Source organism: Phyllobates terribilis, unplaced genomic scaffold (assembly GCF_046119375.1).
Source record: "Phyllobates terribilis strain yellow unplaced genomic scaffold, ASM4611937v1 Scaffold_197__1_contigs__length_3575590, whole genome shotgun sequence".
NCBI classification, from domain to species: domain Eukaryota; kingdom Metazoa; phylum Chordata; class Amphibia; order Anura; family Dendrobatidae; genus Phyllobates; species Phyllobates terribilis.
In genome coordinates, this window is record NW_027362957.1 from 134,961 (window position 1) to 158,541 (window position 23,581).

A 23,581-nucleotide genomic window follows, 5' to 3' on the forward strand; every position below is an offset into this window, starting at 1 on the left:
CCGGTGGCAAGCCAAAGGGAAAGTGGCGTGCTCCGGTGGCAAGCCAACGGGACTGTGGCGTGCTCCGGTGGCAAGCCAACGGGACTGTGGCGTGCTCCGGTGGCAAGCCAACGGGACAGTGGCGTGCTCCGGTGGCAAGGCAACGGGACAGTGGCGTGCTCCGGTGGCAAGCCAACGGGAAAGTGGCGTGCTCCGGTGGCAAGCCAACGGGAAAGTGGCGTGCTCCGGTGGCAAGCCAACGGGACTGTGGCGTGCTCCGGTGGCAAGCCAACGGGACTGTGGCGTGCTCCGGTGGCAAGCCAACGGGAAAGTGGCGTGCTCCGGTGGCAAGCCAACGGGAAAGTGGCGTGCTCCGGTGGCAAGCCAACGGGAAAGTGGCGTGCTCCGGTGGCAAGCCAACGGGAAAGTGGCGTGCTCCGGTGGCCAGCCAACGGGACTGTGGCGTGCTCCGGTGGCCAGCCAACGGGACTGTGGCGTGCTCCGGTGGCAAGCCAACGGGACAGTGGCGTGCTCCGGTGGCAAGCCAACGGGACAGTGGCGTGCTCCGGTGGCAAGCCAACGGGACAGTGGCGTGCTCCGGTGGCAAGCCAACGGGACAGTGGCGTGCTCCGGTGGCAAGCCAACGGGACAGTGGCGTGCTCCGGTGGCAAGCCAACGGGAAAGTGGCGTGCTCCGGTGGCAAGCCAACGGGACTGTGGTGTGCTCCGGTGGCAAGCCAACATGACTGTGGCGTGCTCCGGTGGCAAGCCAACGGGAAAGTGGCGTGCTCCGGTGGCAAGCCAACAGGACTGTGGCGTGCTCCGGTGGCAAGCCAACGGGACAGTGTCGTGCTCCGGTGGCAAGCCAACGGGACAGTGGCGTGCTCTGGTGGCAAGCCAACGGGACAGTGGCGTGCTCCGGTGGCAAGCCAACGGGAAAGTGGCGTGCTCCGGTGACAAGCCAACGGGAAAGTGGCGTGCTCCGGTGGCAAGCCAACGGGAAAGTGGCGTGCTCCGGTGGCAAGCCAACGGGACTGTGGCGTGCTCCGGTGGCAAGCCAACGGGACTGTGGCGTGCTCCGGTGGCAAACCAACGGGAAAGTGGCGTGCTCCGGTGGCAAGCCAACGGGAAAGTGGCGTGCTCCGGTGGCAAGCCAACGGGAAAGTGGCGTGCTCCGGTGGCAAGCCAACGGGACTGTGGCGTGCTCCGGTGGCAAGCCAACGGGACTGTGGCGTGCTTCGGTGGCAAGCCAACGGGACTGTGGCGTGCTCCGGTGGCCAGCCAACGGGACTGTGGCGTGCTCCGGTGGCAAGCCAACTGGACAGTGGCTTGCTCCGGTGGCAAGCCAACGGGAAAGTGGCGTGCTCCGGTGGCAAGCCAACGGGAAAGTGGCGTGCTCCGGTGGCAAGCCAACGGGAAAGTGGCGTGCTCCGGTGGCAAGCCAACGGGAAAGTGGCGTGCTCCGGTGGCAAACCAACGTGAAAGTGGCGTGCTCCGGTGGCAAGCCAACGGGAAAGTGGCGTGCTCCGGTGGCAAGCCAACGGGAAAGTGGCGTGCACCGGTGGCAACCCAACGGGAAAGTGGCGTGCTCCGGTGGCAAGCCAACGGGAAAGTGGCGTGCTCCGGTGGCAAGCCAACGGGAAAGTGGCGTGCTCCGGTGGCAAGCCAACGGGAAAGTGGCGTGCTCCGGTGGCAAGCCAACGGGAAAGTGGCGTGTTCCGGTGGCAAGCCAACGGGAAAGTGGCGTGCTCCGGTGGCAAGCCAACGGGACAGTGGCGTGCTCCGGTGACAAGCCAACGAGACTGTGGCGTGCTCCGGTGGCAAGCCAGCGGGAAAGTGGCGTGCTCCGGTGGCAAGCCAACGGGAAAGTGGCGTGCTCCGGTGGCAAGCCAACGGGAAAGTGGCGTGCTCCGGTGGCAAGCCAACGGGACTGTGGCGTGCTCCGGTGGCAAGCCAACGGGACTGTGGCGTGCTCCGGTGGCAAGCCAACGGGACAGTGGCGTGCTCCGGTGGCAAGCCAACGGGAGAGTGGCGTGCTCCGGTGGCAAGCCAACGGGAAAGTGGCGTGCTCCGGTGGCAAGCCAACGGGAAAGTGGCGTGCTCCGGTGGCAAGCCAACGGGAAAGTGGCGTGCTCCGGTGGCAAGCCAACGGGACTGTGGCGTGCTCCGGTGGCAAGCCAACGGGAAGGTGGCGTGCTCGGGTGGCAAGCCAACTGGAAAGTGGCGTGCTCCGGTGGCAAGCCAACGGGAAAGTGGCGTGCTCCGGTGGCAAACCAACGTGAAAGTGGCGTGCTCCGGTGGCAAGCCAACGGGAAAGTGGCGTGCTCCGGTGGCAAGCCAACGGGAAAGTGGCGTGCACCGGTGGCAACCCAACTGGAAAGTGGCGTGCTCCGGTGGCAAGCCAACGGGAAAGTGGCGTGCTCCGGTGGCAAGCCAACGGGAAAGTGGCGTGCTCCGGTGGCAAGCCAACGGGAAAGTGGCGTGCTCCGGTGGCAAGCCAACGGGAAAGTGGCGTGCTCCGGTGGCAAGCCAACGGGAAAGTGGCGTGCTCCGGTGGCAAGCCAACGGGACAGTGGCGTGCTCCGGTGACAAGCCAACGAGACTGTGGCGTGCTCCGGTGGCAAGCCAGCGGGAAAGTGGCGTGCTCCGGTGGCAAGCCAACGGGAAAGTGGCGTGCTCCGGTGGCAAGCCAACGGGAAAGTGGCGTGCTCCGGTGGCAAGCCAACGGGACTGTGGCGTGCTCCGGTGGCAAGCCAACGGGACTGTGGCGTGCTCCGGTGGCAAGCCAACGGGACAGTGGCGTGCTCCGGTGGCAAGCCAACGGGACAGTGGCGTGCTCCGGTGGCAAGCCAACGGGAAAGTGGCGTGCTCCGGTGGCAAGCCAACGGGAAAGTGGCGTGCTCCGGTGGCAAGCCAACGGGACTGTGGCGTGCTCCGGTGGCAAGCCAACGGGACTGTGGCGTGCTCCGGTGGCAAGCCAACGGGAAGGTGGCGTGCTCCGGTGGCAAGCCAACTGGAAAGTGGCGTGCTCCGGTGGCAAGCCAACGGGAAAGTGGCGTGCTCCGGTGGCAAGCCAACGGGAAAGTGGCGTGCTCCGGTGGCCAGCCAACGGGAAAGTGGCGTGCTCCGGTGGCCAGCCAACGGGACTGTGGCGTGCTCCGTTGGCCAGCCAAGGGGACTGTGGCGTGCTCCGGTGGCAAGCCAACGGGACTGTGGCGTGCTCCGGTGGCAAGCCAACGGGACAGTGGCGTGCTCCGGTGGCAAGCCAACGGGACAGTGGCGTGCTCCGGTGGCAAGCCAACGGGACAGTGGCGTGCTCCGGTGGCAAGCCAACGGGAAAGTGGCGTGCTCCGGTGGCAAGCCAACGGGACTGTGGCGTGCTCCGGTGGCAAGCCAACGGGACTGTGGCGTGCTCCGGTGGCAAGCCAACGGGAAAGTGGCGTGCTCCGGTGGCAAGCCAACGGGACTGTGGCGTGCTCCGGTGGCAAGCCAACGGGACAGTGTCGTGCTCCGGTGGCAAGCCAACGGGACAGTGGCGTGCTCCGGTGGCAAGCCAATGGGACAGTGGCGTGCTCCGGTGGCAAGCCAACGGGAATGTGGCGTGCTCCGGTGGCAAGCCAACGGGACTGTGGCGTGCTCCGGTGGCAAGCCAACGGGACTGTGGCGTGCTCCGGTGGCAAGCCAACGGGAAAGTGGCGTGCTCCGGTGGCAAGCCAACGGGAAAGTGGCGTGCTCCGGTGGCAAGCCAACGGGAAAGTGGCGTGCTCCGGTGGCAAGCCAACGGGAAAGTGGCGTGCTCCGGTGGCAAGCCAAAGGGAAAGTGGCGTGCTCCGGTGGCAAGCCAACGGGACTGTGGCGTGCTCCGGTGGCAAGCCAACGGGACTGTGGCGTGCTCCGGTGGCAAGCCAACGGGACAGTGGCGTGCTCCGGTGGCAAGCCAACGGGACAGTGGCGTGCTCCGGTGGCAAGCCAACGGGAAAGTGGCGTGCTCCGGTGGCAAGCCAACGGGAAAGTGGCGTGCTCCGGTGGCAAGCCAACGGGACTGTGGCGTGCTCCGGTGGCAAGCCAACGGGACTGTGGCGTGCTCCGGTGGCAAGCCAACGGAAAAGTGGCGTGCTCCGGTGGCAAGCCAACGGGAAAGTGGCGTGCTCCGGTGGCAAGCCAACGGGAAAGTGGCATGCTCCGGTGGCCAGCCAACGGGAAAGTGGCGTGCTCCGGTGGCCAGCCAACGGGACTGTGGCGTGCTCCGGTGGCCAGCCAACGGGACTGTGGCGTGCTCCGGTGGCAAGCCAACGGGACAGTGGCGTGCTCCGGTGGCAAGCCAACGGGACAGTGGCGTGCTCCGGTGGCAAGCCAACGGGACAGTGGCGTGCTCCGGTGGCAAGCCAACGGGACAGTGGCGTGCTCCGGTGGCAAGCCAACGGGACAGTGGCGTGCTCCGGTGGCAAGCCAACGGGAAAGTGGCGTGCTCCGGTGGCAAGCCAACGGGACTGTGGCGTGCTCCGGTGGCAAGCCAACATGACTGTGGCGTGCTCCGGTGGCAAGCCAACGGGAAAGTGGCGTGCTCCGGTGGCAAGCCAACGGGAAAGTGGCGTGCTCCGGTGGCCAGCCAACGGGAAAGTGGCGTGCTCCGGTGGCCAGCCAACGGGACTGTGGCGTGCTCCGTTGGCCAGCCAAGGGGACTGTGGCGTGCTCCGGTGGCAAGCCAACGGGACTGTGGCGTGCTCCGGTGGCAAGCCAACGGGACAGTGGCGTGCTCCGGTGGCAAGCCAACGGGACAGTGGCGTGCTCCGGTGGCAAGCCAACGGGACAGTGGCGTGCTCCGGTGGCAAGCCAACGGGAAAGTGGCGTGCTCCGGTGGCAAGCCAACGGGACTGTGGCGTGCTCCGGTGGCAAGCCAACGGGACTGTGGCGTGCTCCGGTGGCAAGCCAACGGGAAAGTGGCGTGCTCCGGTGGCAAGCCAACGGGACTGTGGCGTGCTCCGGTGGCAAGCCAACGGGACAGTGTCGTGCTCCGGTGGCAAGCCAACGGGACAGTGGCGTGCTCCGGTGGCAAGCCAACGGGACAGTGGCGTGCTCCGGTGGCAAGCCAACGGGAATGTGGCGTGCTCCGGTGGCAAGCCAACGGGACTGTGGCGTGCTCCGGTGGCAAGCCAACGGGACTGTGGCGTGCTCCGGTGGCAAGCCAACGGGAAAGTGGCGTGCTCCGGTGGCAAGCCAACGGGAAAGTGGCGTGCTCCGGTGGCAAGCCAACGGGAAAGTGGCGTGCTCCGGTGGCAAGCCAATGGGAAAGTGGCGTGCTCCGGTGGCAAGCCAAAGGGAAAGTGGCGTGCTCCGGTGGCAAGCCAACGGGACTGTGGCGTGCTCCGATGGCAAGCCAACGGGACTGTGGCGTGCTCCGGTGGCAAGCCAACGGGACAGTGGCGTGCTCCGGTGGCAAGCCAACGGGACAGTGGCGTGCTCCGGTGGCAAGCCAACGGGAAAGTGGCGTGCTCCGGTGGCAAGCCAACGGGAAAGTGGCGTGCTCCGGTGGCAAGCCAACGGGACTGTGGCGTGCTCCGGTGGCAAGCCAACGGGACTGTGGCGTGCTCCGGTGGCAAGCCAACGGGAAAGTGGCGTGCTCCGGTGGCAAGCCAACGGGAAAGTGGCGTGCTCCGGTGGCAAGCCAACGGGAAAGTGGCATGCTCCGGTGGCAAGCCAACGGGAAAGTGGCGTGCTCCGGTGGCCAGCCAACGGGACTGTGGCGTGCTCCGGTGGCCAGCCAACGGGACTGTGGCGTGCTCCGGTGGCAAGCCAACGGGACAGTGGCGTGCTCCGGTGGCAAGCCAACGGGACAGTGGCGTGCTCCGGTGGCAAGCCAACGGGACAGTGGCGTGCTCCGGTGGCAAGCCAACGGGACAGTGGCGTGCTCCGGTGGCAAGCCAACGGGACAGTGGCGTGCTCCGGTGGCAAGCCAACGGGAAAGTGGCGTGCTCCGGTGGCAAGCCAACGGGACTGTGGCGTGCTCCGGTGGCAAGCCAACATGACTGTGGCGTGCTCCGGTGGCAAGCCAACGGGAAAGTGGCGTGCTCCGGTGGCAAGCCAACAGGACTGTGGCGTGCTCCGGTGGCAAGCCAACGGGACAGTGTCGTGCTCCGGTGGCAAGCGAACGGGACAGTGGCGTGCTCCGGTGGCAAGCCAATGGGACAGTGGCGTGCTCCGGTGGCAAGCCAACGGGAAAGTGGCGTGCTCCGGTGGCAAGCCAACGGGAAAGTGGCGTGCTCCGGTGGCAAGCCAACGGGAAAGTGGCGTGCTCCGGTGGCAAGCCAACGGGACTGTGGCGTGCTCCGGTGGCAAGCCAACGGGACTGTGGCGTGCTCCGGTGGCAAACCAACGGGAAAGTGGCGTGCTCCGGTGGCAAGCCAACGGGAAAGTGGCGTGCTCCGGTGGCAAGCCAACGGGAAAGTGGCGTGCTCCGGTGGCAAGCCAACGGGACTGTGGCGTGCTCCGGTGGCAAGCCAACGGGACTGTGGCGTGCTTCGGTGGCAAGCCAACGGGACTGTGGCGTGCTCCGGTGGCCAGCCAATGGGACTGTGGCGTGCTCCGGTGGTAAGCCAACTGGACAGTGGCGTGCTCCGGTGGCAAGCCAACGGGAAAGTGGCGTGCTCCGGTGGCAAGCCAACGGGAAAGTGGCGTGCTCCGGTGGCAAGCCAACGGGAAAGTGGCGTGCTCCGGTGGCAAGCCAACGGGAAAGTGGCGTGCTCCGGTGGCAAACCAACGGGAAAGTGGCGTGCTCCGGTGGCAAGCCAACGGGAAAGTGGCGTGCTCCGGTGGCAAGCCAACGGGAAAGTGGCGTGCACCGGTGGCAACCCAACGGGAAAGTGGCGTGCTCCGGTGGCAAGCCAACGGGAAAGTGGCGTGCTCCGGTGGCAAGCCAACGGGAAAGTGGCGTGCTCCGGTGGCAAGCCAACGGGAAAGTGGCGTGCTCCGGTGGCAAGCCAACGGGAAAGTGGCGTGCTCCGGTGGCAAGCCAACGGGAAAGTGGCGTGCTCCGGTGGCAAGCCAACGGGACAGTGGCGTGCTCCGGTGACAAGCCAACGAGACTGTGGCGTGCTCCGGTGGCAAGCCAGCGGGAAAGTGGCGTGCTCCGGTGGCAAGCCAACGGGAAAGTGGCGTGCTCCGGTGGCAAGCCAACGGGAAAGTGGCGTGCTCCGGTGGCAAGCCAACGGGACTGTGGCGTGCTCCGGTGGCAAGCCAACGGGACTGTGGCGTGCTCCGGTGGCAAGCCAACGGGACAGTGGCGTGCTCCGGTGGCAAGCCAACGGGACAGTGGCGTGCTCCGGTGGCAAGCCAACGGGAAAGTGGCGTGCTCCGGTGGCAAGCCAACGGGAAAGTGGCGTGCTCCGGTGGCAAGCCAACGGGACTGTGGCGTGCTCCGGTGGCAAGCCAACGGGACTGTGGCGTGCTCCGGTGGCAAGCCAACGGGAAGGTGGCGTGCTCCGGTGGCAAGCCAACTGGAAAGTGGCGTGCTCCGGTGGCAAGCCAACGGGAAAGTGGCGTGCTCCGGTGGCAAGCCAACGGGAAAGTGGCGTGCTCCGGTGGCCAGCCAACGGGAAAGTGGCGTGCTCCGGTGGCCAGCCAACGGGACTGTGGCGTGCTCCGTTGGCCAGCCAAGGGGACTGTGGCGTGCTCCGGTGGCAAGCCAACGGGACTGTGGCGTGCTCCGGTGGCAAGCCAACGGGACAGTGGCGTGCTCCGGTGGCAAGCCAACGGGACAGTGGCGTGCTCCGGTGGCAAGCCAACGGGACAGTGGCGTGCTCCGGTGGCAAGCCAACGGGAAAGTGGCGTGCTCCGGTGGCAAGCCAACGGGACTGTGGCGTGCTCCGGTGGCAAGCCAACGGGACTGTGGCGTGCTCCGGTGGCAAGCCAACGGGAAAGTGGCGTGCTCCGGTGGCCAGCCAACGGGAAAGTGGCGTGCTCCGGTGGCAAGCCAACGGGACTGTGGCGTGCTCCGGTGGCAAGCCAACGGGACAGTGGCGTGCTCCGGTGGCAAGCCAACGGGACAGTGGCGTGCTCCGGTGGCAAGCCAACGGGACAGTGGCGTGCTCCGGTGGCAAGCCAACGGGAAAGTGGCGTGCTCCGGTGGCAAGCCAACGGGACTGTGGCGTGCTCCGGTGGCAAGCCAACGGGACTGTGGCGTGCTCCGGTGGCAAGCCAACGGGAAAGTGGCGTGCTCCGGTGGCAAGCCAACGGGACTGTGGCGTGCTCCGGTGGCAAGCCAACGGGACAGTGTCGTGCTCCGGTGGCAAGCCAACGGGACAGTGGCGTGCTCCGGTGGCAAGCCAACGGGACAGTGGCGTGCTCCGGTGGCAAGCCAACGGGAAAGTGGCGTGCTCCGGTGGCAAGCCAACGGGAAAGTGGCGTGCTCCGGTGGCAAGCCAACGGGAAAGTGGCGTGCTCCGGTGGCAAGCCAACGGGACTGTGGCGTGCTCCGGTGGCAAGCCAACGGGACTGTGGCGTGCTCCGGTGACAAGCCAACGGGAAAGTGGCGTGCTCCGGTGGCAAGCCAACGGGAAAGTGGCGTGCTCCGGTGGCAAGCCAACGGGAAAGTGGCGTGCTCCGGTGGCAAGCCAACGGGAAAGTGGCGTGCTCCGGTGGCAAGCCAACGGGAAAGTGGCGTGCTCCGGTGGCAAGCCAACGGGACTGTGGCGTGCTCCGGTGGCAAGCCAACGGGACTGTGGCGTGCTTCGGTGGCAAGCCAACGGGACTGTGGCGTGCTCCGGTGGCCAGCCAACGGGACTGTGGCGTGCTCCGGTGGCAAGCCAACTGGACAGTGGCGTGCTCCGGTGGCAAGCCAACGGGAAAGTGGCGTGCTCCGGTGGCAAGCCAACGGGAAAGTGGCGTGCTCCGGTGGCAAGCCAACGGGAAAGTGGCGTGCTCCGGTGGCAAACCAACGGGAAAGTGGCGTGCTCCGGTGGCAAGCCAACGGGAAAGTGGCGTGCTCCGGTGGCAAGCCAACGGGAAAGTGGCGTGCTCCGGTGGCAAGCCAACGGGAAAGTGGCGTGCACCGGTGGCAACCCAACGGGAAAGTGGCGTGCTCCGGTGGCAAGCCAACGGGAAAGTGGCGTGCTCCGGTGGCAAGCCAACGGGAAAGTGGCGTGCTCCGGTGGCAAGCCAACGGGAAAGTGGCGTGCTCCGGTGGCAAGCCAACGGGAAAGTGGCGTGCTCCGGTGGCAAGCCAACGGGAAAGTGGCGTGCTCCGGTGGCAAGCCAACGGGACAGTGGCGTGCTCCGGTGACAAGCCAACGAGACTGTGGCGTGCTCCGGTGGCAAGCCAGCGGGAAAGTGGCGTGCTCCGGTGGCAAGCCAACGAGAAAGTGGCGTGCTCCGGTGGCAAGCCAACGGGACAGTGGCGTGCTCCGGTGGCAAGCCAACGGGACAGTGGCGTGCTCCGGTGGCAAGCCAACGGGACAGTGGCGTGCTCCGGTGGCAAGCCAACGGGAAAGTGGCGTGCTCCGGTGGCAAGCCAACGGGAAAGTGGCGTGCTCCGGTGGCAAGCCAACGGGAAAGTGGCGTGCTCCGGTGGCAAGCCAACGGGAAAGTGGCGTGCTCCGGTGGCAAGCCAACGGGACAGTGGCGTGCTCCGGTGGCAAGCCAACGGGAAAGTGGCGTGCTCCGGTGGCAAGCCAACGGGAAAGTGGCGTGCTCCGGTGGCAAGCCAACGGGAAAGTGGCGTCCTCCGGGGACAAGCCAACGGGAAAGTGGCGTCCTCCGGGGACAAGCCAACGGGAAAGTGGCGTGCTCCGGGGGCAAGCCAACGGGAAAGTGGCGTGCTCCGGGGGCAAGCCAACGGGAAAGTGGCGTGCTCCGGGGGCAAGCCAACGGGAAAGTGGCGTGCTCCGGTGGCAAGCCAACGGGACAGTGGCGTGCTCCGGTGGCAAGCCAACGGGACAGTGGCGTGCTCCGGTGGCAAGCCAACGGGACAGTGGCGTGCTCCGGTGGCAAGCCAACGGGACAGTGGCGTGCTCCGGTGGCAAGCCAACGGGACAGTGGCGTGCTCCGGTGGCAAGCCAACGGGAAAGTGGCGTGCTCCGGTGGCAAGCCAACGGGAAAGTGGCGTGCTCCGGTGGCAAGCCAACGGGACTGTGGCGTGCTCCGGTGGCAAGCCAACGGGACTGTGGCGTGCTCCGGTGGCAAGCCAACTGGAAAGTGGCGTGCTCCGGTGGCAAGCCAACGGGAAAGTGGCGTGCTCCGGTGGCAAGCCAACGGGAAAGTGGCGTGCTCCGGTGGCAAGCCAACGGGAAAGTGGCGTGCTCCGGTGGCAAGCCAACGGGAAAGTGGCGTGCTCCGGTGGCAAGCCAACGGGAAAGTGGCGTGCTCCGGTGGCAAGCCAACGGGAAAGTGGCGTGCTCCGGTGGCAAGCCAACGGGAAAGTGGCGTGCTCCGGTGGCAAGCCAACGGGACTGTGGCGTGCTCCGGTGGCAAGCCAACGGGACTGTGGCGTGCTCCGGTGGCAAGCCAACGGGACAGTGGCGTGCTCCGGTGGCAAGCCAACGGGACAGTGGCGTGCTCCGGTGGCAAGCCAACGGGACAGTGGCGTGCTCCGGTGGCAAGCCAACGGGAAAGTGGCGTGCTCCGGTGGCAAGACAACGGGAAAGTGGCGTGCTCCGGTGGCAAGCCAACGGGAAAGTGGCGTGCTCCGGTGGCAAGCCAACGGGACTGTGGCGTGCTCCGGTGGCAAGCCAACGGGAAAGTGGCGTGCTCCGGTGGCAAGCCAACGGGAAAGTGGCGTGCTCCGGTGGCAAGCCAACGGGAAAGTGGCGTGCTCCGGTGGCAAGCCAACGGGAAAGTGGCGTGCTCCGGTGGCAAGCCAACGGGAAAGTGGCGTGCTCCGGTGGCAAGCCAACGGGACTGTGGCGTGCTCCGGTGGCAAGCCAACGGGACTGTGGCGTGCTCCGGTGGCCAGCCAACGGGACTGTGGCGTGCTCCGGTGGCCAGCCAACGGGACTGTGGCGTGCCCCGGTGGCAAGCCAACTGGACAGTGGCGTGCTCCGGTGGCAAGCCAACGGGAAAGTGGCGTGCTCCGGTGGCAAGCCAACGGGAAAGTGGCGTGCTCCGGTGGCAAGCCAACGGGAAAGTGGCGTGCTCCGGTGGCAAGCCAACGGGAAAGTGGCGTGCTCCGGTGGCAAGCCAACGGGAAAGTGGCGTGCTCCGGTGGCAAGCCAACGGGAAAGTGGCGTGCTCCGGTGGCAAGCCAACGGGAAAGTGGCGTGCTCCGGTGGCAAGCCAACGGGACTGTGGCGTGCTCCGGTGGCAAGCCAACGGGACTGTGGCGTGCTCCGGTGGCAAGCCAACGGGACAGTGGCGTGCTCCGGTGGCAAGCCAACGGGACAGTGGCGTGCTCCGGTGGCAAGCCAACGGGACAGTGGCGTGCTCCGGTGGCAAGCCAACGGGACAGTGGCGTGCTCCGGTGGCAAGCCAACGGGAAAGTGGCGTGCTCCGGTGGCAAGCCAACGGGAAAGTGGCGTGCTCCGGTGGCAAGCCAACGGGACTGTGGCGTGCTCCGGTGGCAAGCCAACGGGAAAGTGGCGTGCTCCGGTGGCAAGCCAACGGGAAAGTGGCGTGCTCCGGTGGCAAGCCAACGGGAAAGTGGCGTGCTCCGGTGGCAAGCCAACGGGAAAGTGGCGTGCTCCGGTGGCAAGCCAACGGGAAAGTGGCGTGCTCCGGTGGCAAGCCAACGGGAAAGTGGCGTGCTCCGGTGGCAAGCCAACGGGACTGTGGCGTGCTCCGGTGGCAAGCCAACGGGACTGTGGCATGCTCCGGTGGCAAGCCAACGGGACTGTGGCGTGCTCCGGTGGCAAGCCAACTGGACAGTGGCGTGCTCCGGTGGCAAGCCAACGGGAAAGTGGCGTGCTCCGGTGGCTAGCCAACGGGAAAGTGGCGTGCTCCGGTGGCAAGCCAACGGGAAAGTGGCGTGCTCCGGTGGCAAGCCAACGGGACAGTGGCGTGCTCCGGTGGCAAGCCAACGGGACAGTGGCGTGCTCCGGTGGCAAGCCAACGGGAAAGTGGCGTGCTCCGGTGGCAAGCCAACGGGACAGTGGCGTGCTCCGGTGGCAAGCCAACGGGAAAGTGGCGTGCTCCGGTGGCAAGCCAACGGGACTGTGGCGTGCTCCGGTGGCAAGCCAACGGGACTGTGGCGTGCTTCGGTGGCAAGCCAACGGGACTGTGGCGTGCTCCGGTGGCCAGCCATCGGGACTGTGGCGTGCTCCGGTGGCAAGCCAACTGGACAGTGGCGTGCTCCGGTGGCAAGCCAACGGGAAAGTGGCGTGCTCCGGTGGCAAGCCAACGGGAAAGTGGCGTGCTCCGGTGGCAAGCCAACGGGAAAGTGGCGTGCTCCGGTGGCAAGCCAACGGGAAAGTGGCGTGCACCGGTGGCAAGCCAACGGGAAAGTGGCGTGCTCCGGTGGCAAGCCAACGGGAAAGTGGCGTGCTCCGGTGGCAAGCCAACGGGAAAGTGGCGTGCTCCGGTGGCAAGCCAACGGGAAAGTGGCGTGCTCCGGTGGCAAGCCAACGGGAAAGTGGCGTGCTCCGGTGGCAAGCCAACGGGAAAGTGGCGTGCTCCGGTGGCAAGCCAACGGGACAGTGGCGTGCTCCGGTGACAAGCCAACGGGACTGTGGCGTGCTCCGGTGGCAAGCCAGCGGGAAAGTGGCGTGCTCCGGAGGCAAGCCAACGGGAAAGTGGCGTGCTCCGGTGGCAAGCCAACGGGACAGTGGCGTGCTCCGGTGGCAAGCCAACGGAACAGTGGCGTGCTCCGGTGGCAAGCCAACGGGACAGTGGCGTGCTCCGGTGGCAAGCCAACGGGAAAGTGGCGTGCTCCGGTGGCAAGCCAACGGGAAAGTGGCGTGCTCCGGTGGCAAGCCAACGGGAAAGTGGCGTCCTCCGGTGGCAAGCCAACGGGAAAGTGGCGTGCTCCGGTGGCAAGCCAACGGGACAGTGGCGTGCTCCGGTGGCAAGCCAACGGGAAAGTGGCGTGCTCCGGTGGCAAGCCAACTGGAAAGTGGCGTGCTCCGGTGGCAAGCCAACGGGAAAGTGGCGTGCTCCGGTGGCAAGCCAACGGGAAAGTGGCGTCCTCCGGGGGCAAGCCAACGGGAAAGTGGCGTCCTCCGGGGGCAAGCCAACGGGAAAGTGGCGTGCTCCGGGGGCAAGCCAACGGGAAAGTGGCGTGCTCTGGGGGCAAGCCAACGGGACAGTGGCGTGCTCCGGTGGCAAGCCAACGGGACAGTGGCGTGCTCCGGTGGCAAGCCAACGGGACAGTGGCGTGCTCCGGTGGCAAGCCAACGGGACAGTGGCGTGCTCCGGTGGCAAGCCAACGGGACAGTGGCGTGCTCCGGTGGCAAGCCAACGGGACAGTGGCGTGCTCCGGTGGCAAGCCAACGGGAAAGTGGCGTGCTCCGGTGGCAAGCCAACGGAAAAGTGGCGTGCTCCGGTGGCAAGCAAACGGGAAAGTGGCGTGCTCCGGTGGCAAGCCAACGGGACTGTGGCGTGCTCCGGTGGCAAGCCAACGGGACTGTGGCGTGCTCCGGTGGCAAGCCAACGGGAAAGTGGCGTGCTCCGGTAGCAAGCCAACGGGAAAGTGGCGTGCTCCGGTGGCAAGCCAACGGGAAAGTGGCGTGCTCCGGTGGCAAGCCAACGGGAAAGTGGCGTGCTCCGGTGGCAAGCCAACGGGAAAGTGGCGTGCTCTGGTGGTAAGCCAACGGGAAAGTGGCGTGCTCCGGTGGCAAGCCAACGGGAAAGTGGCGTGCTCCGGTGGCAAGCCAACGGGAAAGTGGCGTGCTCCGGTGGCAAGCCAACGGGAAAGTGGCGTGCTCCGGTGGCAAGCCAACGGGAAAGTGGCGTGCTCCGGTGGCAAGCCAACGGGACTGTGGCGTGCTCCGGTGGCAAGCCAACGGGACTGTGGCGTGCTCCGGTGGCAAGCCAACGGGACAGTGGCGTGCTCCGGTGGCAAGCCAACGGGACAGTGGCGTGCTCCGGTGGCAAGCCAACGGGACAGTGGCGTGCTCCGGTGGCAAGCCAACGGGACAGTGGCGTGCTCCGGTGGCAAGCCAACGGGAAAGTGGCGTGCTCCGGTGGCAAGCCAACGGGACTGTGGCGTGCTCCGGTGGCAAGCCAACGGGAAAGTGGCGTGCTCCGGTGGCAAGCCAACGGGAAAGTGGCGTGCTCCGGTGGCAAGCCAACGGGAAAGTGGCGTGCTCCGGTGGCAAGCCAACGGGAAAGTGGCGTGCTCCGGTGGCAAGCCAACGGGAAAGTGGCGTGCTCCGGTGGCAAGCCAACGGGAAAGTGGCGTGCTCCGGTGGCAAGCCAACGGGACTGTGGCGTGCTCCGGTGGCAAGCCAACGGGACTGTGGCGTGCTCCGGTGGCAAGCCAACGGGACTGTGGCGTGCTCCGGTGGCCAGCCAACGGGACTGTGGCGTGCTCCGGTGGCAAGCCAACGGGACAGTGGCGTGCTCCGGTGGCAAGCCAACGGGAAAGTGGCATGCTCCGGTGGCAAGCCAACGGGAAAGTGGCGTGCTCCGGTGGCAAGCCAACGGGAAAGTGGCGTGCTCCGGTGGCAACCCAACGGGAAAGTGGCGTGCTCCGGTGGCAAGCCAACGGGAAAGTGGCGTGCTCCGGTGGCAAGCCAACGGGACAGTGGCGTGCTCCGGTGGCAAGCCAACGGGACAGTGGCGTGCTCCGGTGGCAAGCCAACGGGACAGTGGCGTGCTCCGGTGGCAAGCCAACAGGAAAGTGGCGTGCTCCGGTGGCAAGCCAACGGAAAAGTGCCGTGCTCCGGTGGCAAGCCAACGGGAAAGTGGCGTGCTCCGGTGGCAAGCCAACGGGACTGTGGCGTGCTCCGGTGGCAAGCCAACGGGACTGTGACGTGCTCCGGTGGCAAGCCAACGGGAAAGTGGCGTGCTCCGGTAGCAAGCCAACGGGAAAGTGGCGTGCTCCGGTGGCAAGCCAACGGGACTGTGACGTGCTCCGGTGGCAAGCCAACGGGAAAGTGGCGTGCTCCGGTGGCAAGCCAACGGGAAAGTGGCGTGCTCCGGTGGCAAGCCAACGGGACTGTGGCGTGCTCCGGTGGCAAGCCAACGGGAAAGTGGCGTGCTCCGGTGGCAAGCCAACGGGAAAGTGGCGTGCTCCGGTGGCAAGCCAACGGGAAAGTGGCGTGCTCCGGTGGCAAGCCAACGGGAAAGTGGCGTGCTCCGGTGGCAAGCCAACGGGAAAGTGGCGTGCTCCGGTGGCAAGCCAACGGGAAAGTGGCGTGCTCCGGTGGCAAGCCAACGGGAAAGTGGCGTGCTCCGGTGGCAAGCCAACGGGAAAGTGGCGTGCTCCGGTGGCAAGCCAACGGGAAAGTGGCGTGCTCCGGTGGCAAGCCAACGGGAAAGTGGCGTGCTCCGGTGGCAAGCCAACGGGAAAATGGCGTGCTCCGGTGGCAAGCCAACGGGAAAGTGGCGTGCTCCGGTGGCAAGCCAACGGGAAAGTGGCGTGCTCCGGTGGCAAGCCAACGGGACAGTGGCGTGCTCCGGTGACAAGCCAACGGGACTGTGGCGTGCTTCGGTGGCAAGCCAGCGGGAAAGTGGCGTGCTCCGGTGGCAAGCCAACGGGAAAGTGGCGTGCTCCGGTGGCAAGCCAACGGGAAAGTGGCGTGCTCCGGTGGCAAGCCAACGGGAAAGTGGCGTGCTCCGGTGGCAAGCCAACGGGAAAGTGGCGTGCTCCAGTGGCAAGCCAACGGGAAAGTGGCGTGCTCCGGTGGCAAGCCAACGGGAAAAGGTGTGCTCCGGTGGCATGCTAATGGTAAAGGTGTGCTCCAGTGGCATTCTAACGGTAAAGGTGTGCTGCGGTCACATGCTAATGGTAAAGGTGTGCTCCGGTGGCATGCTAACGGGAATAGGTGTGCTCCGATGGCATGCTAACGGGAATAGGTGTGCCCGGTGGCATACTAACGGGAAAAGGTGTGCTACGGTGGCATGCTAGCGGGAAATGGTGTGCTTCGGTGGCATGATAACGAGAAAAGGGGTACTCCATTGGCACCACAATGGTCAAGGGACTTGGAAATGTCACATGTGAAGTCATACTCGCATAGTGTCTGTTGTTGCAGGGATCAAAAGAGCGACCCGGTGGAAGAAGATGTGGACACTGTGCGGCAGATGGTGGTTTAAGGACAGCAAACAGCAAAATAAGACCAAGCAACAGCAAGAAAACAATCCAAGAATTACCGCAGCAGACAAGTAAGTGATTGTGATTCTTTTAAACGGTGATGTATGATCAGATGAAGTGGAATGCAGTAAGTTTGGAAATATGATTAACATGTTAATAAAGTGTCTGAAATGTATGAGCGAGAAAGAGAAAAAGGTGGATTGTTACAGGGGGACAGCTGAGAGTAGGGAGTTGCAGAGAAAGTCCTTGTGACAGGTTTAGGATGTATACGGCTGTTTATTGCCTCCTCCACATACAAAGGCAGGAGATGAGACTATCAAACTATTGAACTTGGAGTTGTCAGTAATGTTGGAGGTGAAATTAATAAAGCAAGTAAAATGGGAAAGAAAAAAAGGGGTTGTATGTTTGCCTGGTCAGAGGGATGTTTGCCTGGTCATGGGGATGTTTGTCTGGTCATGGGGATGTTTGCCTGGTCAGGGGGATGTTTGCCTGGTCAGGGGGTTGTTTGTCTGGTCAGGGGGATGTTTGCCTGGTCAGGGGGATGTTTGTCTGGTCAGGGGGATGTTTGTCTGGTCAGAGGGATGTTTGCTTCACGTTGGGGAAGAGGGAAAGGACTGAATGATCCGGCACCTGTCCTATCCACAGGATGGTCAGCTAGTGCCGCCATTGGGAAAGAGCTGACCTAGTGTCACTATCAATCATCAGAGTCTGCAGTACAACTGATTAGGGGTCCAGCAGGGGGGCGCTGATGACACAGGTGGACCTTGGGGCGGTTTTCCGGTTGCGGACGCTGCACCTTGAGGGTTTTCTTCATGTAATTATCCTCCTCACATTGCAGACTTGTGAACTTTATAAATATTCTTCATTTGCTTATTTTCTTCCTTCTCTCCCAAACACGTTGCTGAAGTGCTGTCTCACCCCCACTGCCCCCATCCAGAAGCTTCTTGTAGCTGCTGTTCAGCGAGATTTGTCCTCTATATACCAGCAGTCTGTGTATGGGCCTGTCCCTGTCTGATCCTCTCTGCTCTCCACCCCTGCACTCAGACATGGGAAACCCTGTACTCAGATTACTTCACATCTTGGTGAACAACAGCTGAAAGGACCCTATAAAGGAGCCTGTACCAGGCAGGTGACAGCGGTGCAGCATTGTGCTTGTGGGGGCAATCGGGCGGTGGAGTCAGAAATTGGGGAATACTTGGGTGCTCTCTGGACGGACAATATTAGTGCTGCAGTAATTTCCCACAAGTTTTTGCACAGAGCGGCCACTAATATAGAATAAAGTAAAACAATTGTGCTCTGTAAATAATGGCTGTGCTTTGCTACAAATGCTTCATGTTTGCAGGAGTTTTTTTTTTCTTTAATAAATTTTATTTAGTTTATAATTGATTTTTTCTCTTTCTGCTAGATATCAGCACATGATAGAAGCCGTACGGGACTGGTATAAGAAGTTCTTGGCTGAGAAGGAAAGAAGCTTCATTCCTCCATGAGCTGCAGTTCTTTGTGTCCAGTCGGGAGCTCTATTAGTAAGTAGATTTTATCACCGGCGCAGACATTTCCGGGAAGGTTCCAATTGGCCGAATACAAGACGTTCATTAAACTCTTCATTTGAAATAAACGTCTGGTTATCATCCACAATACTTAATACCGATCACTTGTCACAAATTTGTATATTTTTTACCTGTTATAAAATGCTGCTGATCCCTTGAATCTTTTCTTTTTTTTTGTCATTTTAGACAAAACATTACATATTTCTGACAAGTCCCAGGTCTTTTCACACCACTCGTTTTGCAGGTTCTTTAATGCTACAGCACTTACGTTATTGGGGTCATTTTTGTGCAGTTTGCAGTTACATGATTTTTTATACATGTTTTTTTTTTAGGTTTGTCTTGTTATTACATCACATTCATCTTTTTCCTCTCTTGCTTTCCTGGACTGAAGGAAACATATCTCCAAGTCACTCTGAGCTGCCGGCAGGAGAGATGGACCCTCAGGAGCCTCCTAGTCTTCAGAATCCACATGAAGGAGAAGTCCAAGAACAAGAAAGGCCTCCGACAGCAGAGCAACCTGTCCGCCAAAAAGTCCCAGAAGAAGAAGCGATGGTCCCGCAGCTCATCTGTGTTTTTCCTAAATGTGGTTTATACTTTTACTGATTGTAATTTTCTTGGTCGATACCAGATAAAGTTTTGGATGACAACTGTCTGGACTTGTGTCTTATTTTACATTTCTCCTTTTTTCTTCTTGCTTCCCTTCCAGTGAGATCTGGCTTAGGTGATAAAAGCCTTTCTCTATCCGGCATTTTTGCAGCAGGCTGGAGAAAGACTTTCTGGATGATAACTTGCCTTAGTCTCAGATGCCCATCCACTAGTTAGCTTTAGACCGGACGCTTGTCCACACAACACATCCCGACTCCCCCATATACATGAATGTGGTTATATGTGTGGGGGAGATGGCCCCATACACAGCACATGGTCGGCTGCTCCAGCAAAAATCCTTGGGTTTGACCTACCTTCCTGTAATATATATGGGGGGCCATTAGTTGGATGTTTGCAGGACTCCTCTTTGTCCAACAGCTTCCCTCCCCCACACATAGCAAGCAGTGTACAGACAAGCTCCCTTCCCGCACATACAGCATATATAGCATATAAAGAAAAAACCTAGAAGTCTGAACAGAAACATAAATTGATGTGCATGCAAAATGTAAATGCATGTTCACACAAGGCCACTAGACAAAGAAAAACCAAAGACAAGCAAAATACCCAAGTAACTGGAAGTAAATGGGTAAATCGCACAGTGCAAAAATAATAAATAATGAAGGGTATTTAGTTAACATAATTTTGATCAAAATAATGTAAAAGCTATCCCGCCACATCACGGCAACCCTTATGGGACAATCCTAACTCTAATATTAAAACCTTACCATTTGTCAAGTGACGTACATATGGATAAGGGCAGAGAGACTGACCCCCTAGTAGAAGCATAGACCTGAGGCAGAATAAACATTTCAGCTCAGACAAAGGGTGGCCACACCCTAATATGCACTAAAGCACACTGAACTACAAAGAAAAAACCTAGAAGTCTGAACTGAAACATAAATTGATGTGCATGCAAAATGTAAATGCATGTTCACACAAGGCCACTAGACAAAGAAAAACCAAAGACAAGCAAAATACCCAAGTAACCGGAAGTAAATGGGTAAATCGCAAAGTGCAAAAATAATAAATAATGAAGGGTATTTAGTAGTGAAGAGCGAGCACTAAAATGCTCGGGTGCTCAAAGCTCGGGCCGAGCTCGCCATGATACTCGGTTGCTCGACCTGAGCCACGAGCCCAATGTTAGTCTATGGGAGACCCGAGCATTTTCGCGGCGGCATCCCCGGCTGTCTTTTAAAAGCCTAACAAGTGCCCAAAATGTGGCAGTGCTCAAATGACATGGGGACAGCATGGGGATCGCCCCAGGAAGCATTTCTGACCCCCAGGTCACTTCTGTCAACAACGTGGTCAGAGGTATTAAGCCACTTTTAAGGGCTCACAATAAAACGTTCAAAAACTAAACTGAAACTGCTTTCCTGTGAAATATGTTAAGGAAGTTCCTTTCCAGGGTAAAGACTTGTGTATAAGGTAAAATAAATAACAGAAAAAAAAAATACTCCTCCACACCTTGGGCTATGTTCACAAGTAGCATTTTTAATGTGTTTTTGCACTTTTGTATTGCTTCAACCGTGACAAATGCATTCACCGGGAAATGTCATTTTAACATTTTACAACCTTATCTGGCCACGTGCTGTGTGACACATGCATACAGTGCTGAAAAGACATGGGGACAGCATGGGGAAGACCCCTGGAAGCATCTCTGACTCCCCGGTCACTGCCTAAAAGTGTGCCCATCAGAAGTCATCCTTGCCGCATCAGAAGATGCAGACTTGCAACTATCCCCGTGCAAGTTCTTGTCCCAGGGCAGGGTTCAATTGTACCTCCCCCATTCCTTGCAATGCAAGCGCAAATATGCAGCCAACCACCCACCCACCCCCAGGCTGCAATACCATACTGCTTGCTTGCACTTGAAATTGGGCCTTTTAGGCATGTGGAGGCGGAATCTGGCCACCATGTCATGGCAGCATTGGCGGCCTGGTATCCATACTCAGTCCCCAGCCGCCCGGCGGCGGGGTGTCCACACTCGGTCCCCAACCGCCAGGGGGCGGCCGGGTGTCCATACTCGGTCGCCAGCCACCTGGGGGCAGCCAGGTGTCCATAAACGGTCCCCAGCCGCCCCTATTTCTCCTTGGAACATCCCCCCACACACTATTCTTAGCCTGGCCTGCTTTAGGGCAGCATTGGACGAGCCCACCAGAGAACCAGACTCCTCCGGTGGGCCCTGGCTTCTCCATCAGGGGAGTTGAGAGAGCCAAGGTGAGGACCATGATGATGATACAAGTTAGCATCTGCTTTGTTTTGTTGGAATGCAAGCGCATGTATGTAGTAGCGGCAAGGCCTGAGGTGGTCAGCGTTTTGGCGCATATCCTACCTCCTCCGAGGATTGCTGGATGTTTTCCTGCTACTATCCCAGTTCTATGACTCCCGTTAAAACAAAGCTTCAGGTGATGAATGATGGATGAGGTGGTAGCAAAGGAGAGCAGGAGGAACAGGGACCATTCACATCAATATCAGGCCAGTCAACCACATATGTCTTGTAGGATATGTTTCTGTAACAAAAGGAGCGGTTTGGCTACACAGTTATAGGGCATACAGTGAGTGCAATGCCTACCAAAAATTTCGAGGCACTCCAATGTACCTTGGAAATGACATGGAGGTCAGAGGGCCTTAACTAAACAGTTTTTTTCCATTTATAGCAACTGGGTCTCCTGTACAATGTTGGCCTAAACAGTGAATGGAAGGCTTTCCAAAAATTATGAGGAACTGCAATGCCCCTTGAAACAGACGTGGATTACAGCATACTAAAAACCTTCTACCCACTATTGGGGAGTGGGTCTCCCTTAGTATTCGCCTTTGCATTGAAAAGCAAAAGCTGACTAAAATTAGGAGGAAATGCAATGTCCGTTGGAAGAGTTGTGGAGGTTAGAGGTAATTAAAAACAACATTTCAATGCCCCTAGGAAGAGCTGTGGAGTTCAGAGTGGCTTAAGAAGACTGTTTTAATGTCCCTTTGAAGAGACATGGAGGTCACAGTAGCTTAACAAGATGGTTTTAATGCCCCTCGGAAAAGACGTGGAGGTCCCAGTAGCTTAACCAGACGGTTTGAATGCCCCTCGGAAGAGGGGCTTTTAATGCCCCTTCCAAGAGCCATACAGTACAGCATAGTACAAACATTATTCCCATTATTGGGGAGTGTGTATCCCATAGTCATTGCTTATGCCTTCCAAGCAAAAGCTGCCAAAAATTGGGACGGAGGAACTTGCAATGCCCCTTACAAGAGCCATGCAGTACAGCATATTCCAAACATTATTCCCATTATTGGGGAGTGGGTCTCCCATAGTCTTTGCTTATGCCTTCCAAGCAAAAGCTGCCAAAAATTAGGACGAAGGAGCTTGCAATGCCCCTTACAAGAGCCATGCAGTACAGCATATTACAAACATTATTCCCATTATTGGGGAGTGGGTCTCCCATAGTATTTGCTTATGCCTTCCAAGAAAAAGCTGCCAAAAATTAAGAGGAACTGCAATGCCCGTTCGAAGAGTCGTGGAGGTTAGAGTTAATTAAAAACAACATATCAATGCCCCTTGGAAGAGCTGTGGAGTTCAGAGTGGTTTAACAAGACGCTATTAATGCCCCTCAAAAGAGATGTGGAGGTCCCAGTAGCTTAACAAGACGGTTTTAATACCCCTTGGAAAAGTGGTGGAGGTCCCAGTAGCTTAACAAGACGGTTTTAATACCCCTCGGAAAAGTGGTGGAGGTCACAGTAGCTTAAGAAGACGCTTTTAATGCCCCTCAGAAGAAAAGTGGCGATCCCAGTAGCTTAACAAGACGGTTTTAATGCCCCTTGGAAAAGTGGTGGAGGTCGCAGTAGCTTAACAAGACGCTATTAATGCCCCTCAGAAGAGACGTGGAGGTCCCAGCAGCTTAACAAGACGGTTTGAATGCCCCTTGGAAGAGACGTGGAGGTCACAGTAGCTTAACAAGACGCTATTAATGCCCCTCAGAAGAGACGTGGAGGTTCCAGCAGCTTAACATGACGGTTTTAATGCTCCTCAGAAAAGTGGTGGAGGTCCCAGTAGCTTAACAAGATGGTTTTAATGCCCCTCAGAAACGTAGTGGAGGTCCCAGTAGCTTAACAAGACTGTTTGAATGCCCCTTGGAAGAGACGTGGAGGTCCCAGTAGCTTAACTGGCCGGTTTAAATGCCCCTTGGAAAAGTGGTGGAGGTCACAGTAGCTTAACAAAACGCTATTAATGCCCCTCAGAAGAGACGTGGAGGTCTCAGTAGCTTAACAAGACGGTTTTAATGCTCCTCAGAAAAGTGGTGGAGGTCCCAGTAGCTTAACAAGACGGTTTTAATGCCCCTTGGAAAAGTGGTGGAGGTCGCAGTAGCTTAACAAGACGGTTTGAATGCCCCTTGGAAGAGACGTGGAGGTCCCAGTAGCTTAACAAGACGGTTTTAATGCTCCTCAGAAAAGTGGTGGAGGTCCCAGTAGCTTAACAAGACGGTTTTAATGCCCCTTGGAAAAGTGGTGGAGGTCGCAGTAGCTTAACAAGACGGTTTGAATGCCCCTTGGAAGAGACGTGGAGGTCCCAGTAGCTTAACAAGACGGTTTGAATGCCCCTTGGAAGAGACGTGGAGGTCCCAGTAGCTTAACAAGACTGTTTTAATGCCCCTCGGAAAAGTGGTGGAGGTCACAGTAGCTTAACAAGACGCTTTTAATGCCCCTCGGAAGAGACGTGGAGGTCCAAGTAGCTTAACAAGACGGTTTGAATGCCCCTTGGAAGAGACGTGGAGGTCCCAGTAGCTTAACAAGACGGTTTGAATGCCCCTTGGAAGAGACGTGGAGGTCCCAGTAGCTTAACAAGACAGTTTTAATGCCCCTCGGAAAAGTTGTAGAGGTCACAGTAGCTTAACAAGATGCTTTTAATGCCTCTCAGAAGAGACGTGGAGGTCCCAGTAGCTTAACAAGATGGTTTGAATGCCCCTTGGAAGAGAAGTGGAGGTCCCAGTAGCTTAACAAGACGGTTTTAATGCTTCTCGGAAAAGTGGTGGAGGTCCCAGTAGCTTAAAAAGACGCTTTTACTGCCCCTCGAAAAAGTGGTGGAGGTCGCCGTAGCTTAACAAGACGGTTTGAATGCCCCTTGGTAGAGACGTGGAGGTCCCAGTAGCTTAACAAGACAGTTTGAATGCCCCTTGGAAGAGACGTGGAGGTCCCAATAGCTTAACAAGACGTTTTTAATGCCCCTCGGAAAAGTGGTGGAGGTCACAGTAGCT